This window comes from Pseudonaja textilis, chromosome Z (assembly GCF_049901715.1).
Source record: "Pseudonaja textilis isolate UNSWEBS1 chromosome Z, rPseTex1.2, whole genome shotgun sequence".
Classification (NCBI taxonomy): domain Eukaryota; kingdom Metazoa; phylum Chordata; class Lepidosauria; order Squamata; family Elapidae; genus Pseudonaja; species Pseudonaja textilis.
Genome location: NC_142008.1, coordinates 115,727,244 through 115,737,671, shown reverse-complemented (window position 1 = coordinate 115,737,671; position 10,428 = coordinate 115,727,244).

The following is a 10,428-nucleotide window of genomic DNA, read 5'->3' as shown; positions in this document are numbered from 1 at the left end:
ATGGACAACCATTTGTCTGAAATAGCATATGTTGAGGTAATTCCCCATTAGGAGAATGAGCACGTACAGGGAGACGTATTTGAGAGAAGTGTTTGAATAATACGCACACAGTACACAGATACACTGTACAGTAAATGTAGGTTTTTACTTCCAGAAAAGTTTAAGCAAAGTCCAAAATAAGCAGTCCAAAATCATTCACAGGTAAATCAGTCAGTTTTTCAATCCAGGGATAATCCAAATATCAAAGTCTAGTGTCAAAAGCAGTTCAGTAACAGACTTACATTAAATCCAGTAATATCAGAAAATTAGAAGAAATGGAGCAACGGCAGTATTTTCCAACAGAAGGAAACAGAGATACACTCACACTCTCTTCTGAGACTCAGACTCAGACTAAACAACACAGGTTTCTGGCTCCATCTTATGGCTGTTTGAGAAACCACACCCAATTGCATGCTCTTGCATTCCCTTAAAGATATAGTACTAAAATGTTTATCCTGGTTTATATATTTCTAACCCAAATACCTGTTAGGTGACTTATATTCCTAACATTCTCCCCTTTTGGGTAAGACAATATATACAACTTTACATTCTAAGTACATAATCTTCACAGCTAGCTTTATGTTTTATGGAGCCTTGGGACTTTGTAAATGATCTGCTATATTGTTTTCTGACATACAGTATTCTAGCTTAATCATCTTACTTTGCACACATTGTCTCACATTTAAATATCTTAAATCTGTGTGTTTTGTTCTTGTTTTAATAGCAATATTTGAAGTAATCTGTATTGCAGATTGGTTATCTTCGTAAATAACAATAGGATCTTTTACATCAATTCCCATATCAATCAAAAATTGTTTATACAAAACTAAATCTGTACATAATAAAGACAAACATGAGAATTCAGCCTCCATTGTTGACAAACTTAGATGTTTCTGTCTAATGGATCTCCATCCAATCAATGCTTTTCCCAATAATACAGCAGTACCCGATGTAGATTTTCATGTATTTATGTCTGTAGCAAAACTTGCATCAGCATATGCAGTCAAATTCAGTTCATCTTAAGGCTCCAAATACAATGCATAGTGCATTGTTTGTTTTAGATATCTTAACACATGTTTTGCAGCTTGTCAGTGCCTTTCAATGGGCTCAGTGTTAAATCTCACTAATTGATTAACATGGTATGTGATATCTGGCCTTGACCAATTACTGAGATAAGATAAATTACCAGTCAAAGACTGATAGATGTTCTTATCAAAAACAGGACTTTGAACATCACCATGGCTAAACTCCTGGCTCATTGGGGTTTTAGCTGGTTTACAAAATTCCATTTTAAAACTTTTTACTAATTGGTTAATTTTATCTGCCTGTGAGATCTTGTATCCTCCCCTAGTTCTATCTATCTTTAAACCAAGATATTGTTTGATTTCTCCTAATTGTTTTATTTTAAATTTCTTTTCCAATAGTGAAATTATCTCAGTAGCTTCTTGTTCAGTTTTGGTGATTAATGCTATGTCATCGGTAAATAATAACAATAATGACATTATACCATTAGTTTCCTTTTTAAACAAACATGGATCAGCCAAGCCAGCTACAAAGCCTATTTTAGTTAATTCTTTATTGGTTCCACTCATATCCTGATTGCTTCAAACCATACAGACTCTTTTTCAATTTCCAGCAATCATTATTATCAGTATTATCATTTTTGAGACCTAAAGGTTTCTTTAAATATATAGTGTGTTGCAATGGTGCATGCAGATAAGCTGTCTCTACATCCAAATGATTTACAATATATTTCTCTTTAGCTGCCCACACTAATGCTGCCCTTAATGTAGTAGCCTTCAGACTAGGAGCAAACACCTCATCATAGTCATTTGCTGTCTGATTGAACCCTTATGCTACTAACCTGACTTTATGGGTAACAGTCCCGTCTACACCTGTCTTTAGCTTATATATCCATTTACATCCTATGGCATATTTACCTGGTGGTAACTTAACATTTTCGTATACCTCCAGTCTTTTTAATGATTCCAGTTCCTTATCCATTGCTTTCTGCCAAGCAGCCTGATCCTTAACAGGATACAGTTTTAGTTCACTATAATTACTTGGAACTGTATTCAGTTGGCATACAACACTAGCCTGATATCTATCAGGTGCTCGTGTTACTCGGGTTGAACATCTTGGTAATACAGGGCTAACTGATGGACTTTCCTGTGCCACCTGCTCCTGTTCTTCTATTTCTTCCTGTGCCTGTTCTCCTACTTCCTCCTCTGCTTTCTCTTTAATGGCTATTTTTTGTTTACTGATATCATCTTTAGGGACTATTTGGGTGTCAATAATAATATCATTACTGGATTCCTGTTCCAGTTTATCCCACCCAACGTGCTCTAGAAATTTTGCACTAGCACTACAATAAACATGAGCTGTGCCTTAATCCCAGAATCTAAATGATCTATGGTTGGCCTCATAACCCACAAAAAAATAACTTCTTAGCTCTATGTTGCCCTTACTTGTGAGGGAATATGCACCCATGCTGGAGCTCAAATGTGTGTAGGTAACTTAAATTTGGCTTTCTGCCATGCCAATGAGTGAATGGTAATTCTCCAGTTGTTATATTTACTACATTGTTTAAAACATGGTTACTACCCGTTATGGCTCCACCCCACAGTGTTTCAGGTAAACCTGAATCAGATAACATAGTGCGAGCCATGGCGTGTAATGTTTGCCCTCTTCATTCTATAAATGAGTTATGTTGTGGTCTGTAAGGTTCAGAACGTTTATGCTCAACACCAGCCAATTTCAACATATTTTGGAATCTTTTGTTAACAAATTCAGTCCCATTATGAGTTACTAAAGTAATTACTTTACTTTTCATTTTTCTCTCAGCAAACCTTAGCCAGTTAAAGAAATGTTGGAATTTTTCTGTTTTGTTTTTCATAAGATAGCAGAAACCGTACCGTGAGTAATGGTCCATAATAGTCAAAATATAACAGGCACCTCCTAAACTTGGTTTCTTTTGGTTTTCTCTTGGTTTTCTTTCTGACCAATTATGTCAGCAAAAACAACCTCTAAAAGTTCTTTGGTCTTAAACCCATTAAGTCTGTTTGCTGGAGTAACCTTACTCTTTTCTTGACTACAAGCATTACAGTGTAAATACTTGCTACAAGGTTTCAATTTTACTCCCTCTGACAATTCAACAGTTCGTTTGAGCATTTTGAAATTAATGTGCCCTAGACGTCTATGTAGTAAATGTATACATTCATCATGTGGCTTAACATTGTTATAAACTGAGTTAGCCATCTTCAACTGATGTATTACATATAAATCATTCTTTAAAGTAGCAGTAACACTTTTACCCTCTTTCTCTATTATATAGTTATCTCCCCTAAAGGTTACTACATAACCAATATTAACTAAAGCCCTTACTGATAATAAATAAAATTTCAGTTTAAGTACATATAACATAGTTAAAGCTCCACCATCAAAAACCTACAAATCATTGTTTACAGTTGAGTTGCTAGACATAGCTAAACTAACATTCTTCTTAGTCTTCTGGTGTTTGCCAGTATTCTGTTGTTTTCTCTTCTTACAGAATTTAGCTATATGTCCACTAGCCCCACAAGAAAAAACATTTCCTAACAGTATAGGCAGTTGAAGACAAATCCTCTTCTTGTGGTTGTTCCTTCCTCAGTTGGTCCCTATCCAGCCATCTTCTTGCTTCTTCTAACAATCTTCCAATTCTGTCAATCAATGTCAGTTTATCTCTGGGCAGGACTTCCAGTGAAGATAAATAATCATCATAACTTTCATCCAATGAGGAAAGAATGATATAAACTTGATGCAGCTCTGAAAATATCAGTTCTTTTTCATGTAGCTCTTGAAAAGTTCTTTTCATGAAGTTTAAATGAGCTAACTTATCTCCACCTTTCAGAAGACGTGCTCTAAACAGTTTACGTGTAAGATGTATGTGTGCACCTACACTGTCATGAACATAAATCCTCTTGAAATTCTCCTGACACCTAGTAGCAGACTCTTTTCCACGAATATGGACTAGCTGCTGGTCACTCAGTATTAGTCCAATTATACAAAGAGCTCATTCGTTGTTCTGTTTAAAGTCAACAAGCTTCTTGGCATCATCCTCATTAGCTGGATCCCAAGCATTTACATCTGGTGGGCCTTGAACTACATTCCATAAACCTTCTTTATACAGAAGTAGACTGCACTTCATAGACCAGGAAACATAATTTGTTCCATCCAACTGGGTTATCAGTGATAGACTTGTTGAAGTGACTTGTGCCATCTTTATCAGGATAGTAAACCACAATTAAACAATAAACATCTGTCTATATACAGTACTGTGAATTCACACTAACTCTCAGTTATCTGAGCCTGGTATGGCCTGGGCCCATAACCGGTGTTGAGATAATTTCCCGTTAGGAGAATGAGCGCATACAGGGAGACGTATTTGAGAGAAGTGTTTGAATAATACACACATAGTACACAGATACTGTACAATAAATGTAGGTTTTTACTTCCAGAAAGGTTTAAGCAAAGTCCAAAATAAGCAGTCCAAAATCATTCACAGGTAAATCAGTCAGTTTTTCAATCCAGGGATAATCCAAATATCAAAGTCCAGTGTCAAAAACAGTTCAGTAACAGACTTACATTAAATCCAGTAATATCAGAAAATTAGAAGAAATGGAGCAACGACAGTATTTTCCAACAGAAGGAAACAGAGATACACTCGCACTCTCTTCTGAGACTCAGACTCAGACTAAACAACCCAGGTTTCTGGCTCCATCTTATGGCTGTTTGAGAAACCACACCCAATTGCATGCTCTTGCATTCCCTTAAAGATATAGTACTAAAATGTTTATCCTGGTTTATATATTTCTAACCCAAATACCTGTTAGGTGACTTATATTCCTAACAGTATAGTGTTTCCTGCTTGAAGAGGGGTTTGGACCAGAAGATCTCCAACATCCCTTCCAACTCAGTTATCCAGTTATTCTGATATGTAGACAAGCATTACACATGACTTAAAATGTGCTTTGCACCCTTTGCAAAGGTGTTGGTCAGACTCAAAACTCAATGTTTTAGCCTTGTGTGCTACATAAAACTTTTGAACTCTGAAATGCAATATCTGGTATGTTAATCTGAACAAGAAACAAACTAAGGGATGATAATTCTTCTAACAGTTGTTATCTAGCTTTACAAATTATACTGGTTAGCTGGGAACATCTGGCTACAATTCAGATACTGGTGATCGCTTATTTAATCCTCCACCAGTACAGGCCATGGCTATCTCACACTTTTCTTATTTTTGCCCATCCCATAAGGTCTAATGCACTGCCTTGTCCCCTCTGTCAAGATCTGTATCATCCCAAATTTAAGGAATTGCAATAATCCAAAACAAGTTGTTTCGACATTAGAAACATTTTCACTTCTGCAAGATTATTCTTAATATTACCCCTTTACCCTTGGCCTATTACAAATATTATAATTAATGTCATGAGTTAACTCTCTGGAGATCTGAAAATTGCAGTAGAGAACAACAGCAATCAGCAGAGTCAAACACAGAAAAAATATCCACACTTCCATTCGTGCATAAGGTTAAATTTGGGTGTCAGTAGGAACCTTCTCCATCTGAATTATGAGCAGGTTTGTATAAGGGTGGCTTCAGAGGATCAGTCAATACTCAAAGCGTAACTCTGTAATTGTAAGAACTCTCTTCCCGGCAGTTACAGCTCCATCAAAACTGTTGGGATGAATTGACCATAGGAATGGTGCTTCAGGTTACCTGGAGAGAGAGAAAATGCAGGCAGATGTTTGCCTGCAGGGTTACAAGGGCTAAAGTATGGTTGAGTGTTGTCCTACTGCTGACTTCCCAGATAACCTTCCCAGTAGAAACCATTAAATGTATGGGAACTTCTGCAGTGGCTGTTCCACATGAATGGCATCAGGAAGGCAAATCATTGGTGGGATAGCATCTCTCCTTCATTATGAGTTCCCCAACTATGCATACAATGTGCACCCTTCTGAGGAATCATTTACCTTCCCATTGTAAGAAATCAATTCTCAGTCTGATCCATAAGGTGTTAAATGTTTTTAAGGATTATGTGCCATCAAGAGTTGTCCTCTCTTAGCAACCACATAGACAGATTTTCTTCAAGATAGTTTGTCCCTAACCTGCTCTTTCGAGTCTTCCAACAGTGATGTTACTTTACTGAGCTTTTGTAATTTTGTGACGGACAGTTTGTCCTGTCCTTTTAAAGATTGGGGGTGCTTAACCCTTTGTTTTAAAAATATGAATAGATCAAATTCATATACCTGGTCTGACTATGTCTTTTCACCTTATACCACCATATGTCATTTGGAGGCAGCTCTATGGATAAGCAATCTCTTTGACTATTTACTTAATTACTTGACTTTTGCTGATTGCAGGAATTAAACTTGAAAAGAACCAAGCACTTTGCCCTGTCAATAGTTATGTAATTTCAACATAAGATAAAACAAACCAGGAATAGAAGAATCCTTAATCTTTTCTTGGCCAATTTCCTTCTATTTTGGCTGCATTACTTGAAGTGGAATATATTTTTCATGAAAAGATGAGGACATGTAATCTGTTTGTGATTTCATGAGTTATAAAGAAATAGACTTCTTTTATATTCTTCAATATGATTGTCGAACCAGCTGTTACCTTGCTCAAGAATGAAAACATTGAAGAAATGACTGATTCCTACATTTCCAGCCATTCCTTTCTCTATGTACAGAGTTTTCAGTTTTATATGGTCAAAAATAAGTTCAATTTACGCTACTTTTTATATTGATAGTTGATTTTTTTCTAAAAATTCAGACAAAGTTTTTTTAGCCCAGCTAAGCCCATCTTTTTTGGCTGATTTTATCCTACAAAGGAGAATGTAGAAAGCTTTTCTTACTCTTAATGTCTCATACCTTATTGTTTACAAAAAGCAAATTTAAAGAAGTAGATAGATTAATGTAAATTAAATTATTGTAAGCTACCCAGAGTTATCTCATGGTAAGATGGGCAGCCAACAAATTTGATAACTAAATGAAAAAATGAATGAATGAATGAATGAATGAAATAGGTGTTTGTTTTTATCCCCCACCAAAAAGCATTACGAACTGGAGTGGGGAAAAATAAACAGTATCCAAAGTGAAGCTTATCCTTTTTCTGTTAAATTAAGATCATTTCATATAGAATGGATTATCAATGTTCATAGTGAAATCATTCTCAACAGAAAACCTCAATTTAGAAGCTTTAGGGGCTATATGCTGAAATTATATTGTGAAACAAGCCATGATAAAAACCAGGGACTGTTTGGAGAAGAAGAGAAGAACAAATACATTTAGATACATTTGTACCTGGTTGCTACCTCTATCTTTTCTTTAACTAGAAGTTTAGTATTTCAAGTCAAGAAAGGTATATAATATTGATTCTTCCATTTTATAAAGCACAAGCTGTTGTGGACAATTGAAATCTTATTCAAAGTAAAGTATACAAAGTATAAAACAGTATGCTTTAAACATGGCAAGTTTAAGATGTGTAGACTTCAACTCCCCAAACTCCCCAGCTAGCATGATGGCACAAGAAATTTTGCAAGAGGGATGTTTGGTAGTCAGAATTTCCAAAGTCTCCTTTTCTTTCATTTAGCATATTCTTCAGTCTCTTTTTCCTTTCCTTTCATTCTGTTTTCCCTTCTTTCAAGCTGTCAACAGTTCTTCTTTCTCCTTCTCTTCAATTTTTTTTACATTTTGTGGCATTCTATTTATTTGCATTGTTGAAAGGTTACAAGAAGTTCTCTCATCACCCAGATCATTTCATTTGCAGTGTTGTGACAAAGTTCTACCAACACGTTTTGGCTTTGGAGTTTGCCATAAAAGAAATAAATCAAGACCCCCAAATCTTGCCTAACATCACCCTTGGATTCCAAATCTATGATAGCTATTCTGATTCAAAGATGACCTACTGTACCAGTTTGGACCTGCTCTTCAAAGTACACGAGTTTGTTCCTAACTACCTATGCAGAGGCTCCCAAAACCTCATAGGAATTATTGGAGGACTAAGTTCTGATACTTCTTCATGTATGGTAGAAATTTTTCAGCTCTTCAAAATTCCACAGGTGGAAGCTAACACTCAGACTCATGGATTTATTGCAGATAAATATTTCTACTCTTCCTTTGACATTAATAATTGGATGGTTTAGAGATCAGGAGATATTTATGAGTCTATTACTCCCTGCAGGCATTAACTGATTCAAATAATTAAGATGATAACTACATATCTATCAATATTTATTAGAGATATCCACAATAATATTCTTTGTAAATATATAAATAAATGTGATGCATACAGTCTATCTCTTAAGAAAAGAAGTACATTTTCCAAAAACCAAATAGATGTTTTAAATATTTCTCCCAGTTCCATTTGGAAGTAAATTGGATGCAATATGAATTGGAAAGATTTTTTTAAATATATGTTATTTATATATTTTTCTTTAACATGCATAAGTGCTTAATAAACAGTGCATTGTCTGGGTCATTTATATCTAGTAATAATTTTCCAAATTCGAATTTCTACCTCTATTGTCTAACCATTGATAAAACAAATCCCATGTTAACAAACATTCTGTGTCTTCTTTGTCTTTTACCTTTACTGCTAACCTATCCATTTCTGCACAGCCTAGTATTTTCCTAATTATATTTTCATCTGTAGGAGTTTCCTCATTCTTGCAAATCTATGCAAATCCAATTCTTGCTGCTGTCAAGTTATGTAGTATGTTCCCTTTATCATATTTTTCTAGTATTATACCTGACAAAAATATTTCTGGCTTTAAATCTATGTGTTTCTTTAACATTTTCTCTAATTTTCATCCATTTTTTTGCCTTAGGGCATGTCTACCACATGTCATAGTAGGAACCTCCAGTATCTGATTACATTTCCAACATTTGATGGAAATGTTTTTAAAACATCTTAGGTAGCCTTGTCGGTGGCAAATGCCACCTGTAAAACATTTTATACAGTCTTCCTTATACCTGACAAGTTGCCATTGTCAATGTATAATTTCTATTCCACAATTCTTGCCATTTATCTAATTCTATAGTATAGCCAAGGTTTTTTGCCCATACTGTCATTGTTCTTCACTTATTTGTTTCTCATATTTTTATTTACTATGCCCCTGTTTCCTTCCTTCTGTTTCCTTCCTCTAGATTTCATATGGCTTGCTTGAATTAGGAATTCCTGCTCTATCACATTCTCCATCTTTTTATCGTATAGTCCCTAATGAAGCTCTTCGGTACAAATGTTTAATCCAGCTCCTTCTGCATTTCAAGTGGAAATGGGTAGGGCTTATCACAGTGAATACCCTAGATGGGGAACACTTTTTGCGGATCTTGGAGCCCCTGCTTTTGAAAAATAAGATTTGCTCTGAATTCACTGCAGGGTTTGACAAAAATCAGCACTTTGGTAGCATTTCTAGTGTGATCGATGAGGCAAGGAGTCATCTCAGCATTTTTCAAGAGAAAAAAGCCCAGGCAATTATTGTATATGGTGAAAACATAACTGTGATGTGGTTGGCTTCAGCACTGCTACTAGGAGTTTATTTTATAACTGATCCGACTTACAATGGGACTTTGTCTACCTCAAAGGAGTGGATTACAACTGCTCAAAATGACTTCACTTTACATCTCCTGCAAAAGTCATCTCCAATGCAAATCTTTCGTGGAGCTCTTGCCTTCATGTTTCATACAAAACAGCCACAAGGATTTCAGAATTTTCTTCAGACAATCAAGCTTCCTAACAGGAAAAGAGATGGTCTTATTTCCAGTTTTTGAGAACAAGCTTTTGAGTGCACAAATGGTGTGTGTCAGGGAGAGGGGCCCCTGGAGAGTCTTCTTGCACCTTTCTTTGAAATGAGCATGACAGGGCACAGTTACAGTATCTACAATGGGGTTTCTGCTCTGAAACATAGCTTGCATGCAGTTCTTACATCACAATCCATCCTTCAAGCTATGGAGAGTTATAAAAAAGTGGAACTGTGGCAGGTAAGCTTCCTCAATTTTCTTTTTAATTGTCTAGAATATGTAAGAGACTGGCCCACATCGCTTCAGTCCAGTCTAGCCAATGTGACTTCAGCCCGGTCTACCCAGTGTGAAGAGGAAATATGCCAGCAGTTTGGACAAGCTGGCCATGCCCATCCAGTTGGCCACAAAAGGCATCAAACTGATCTTGTCCACTCAGTCAGCCATGCCCACCCAGTTGGCCACACTCACCCAGCCACCTGATGCGGCCCTCAGTGAAATTGAGTTTGACATACTCCTGGTCTAGAATACAGATTGTCCTTGAGTTACAATCACAATTGTCCAAAATTTCTGTTGCTCAGTAAGCATATTAAGGGACATTTGCTCCAT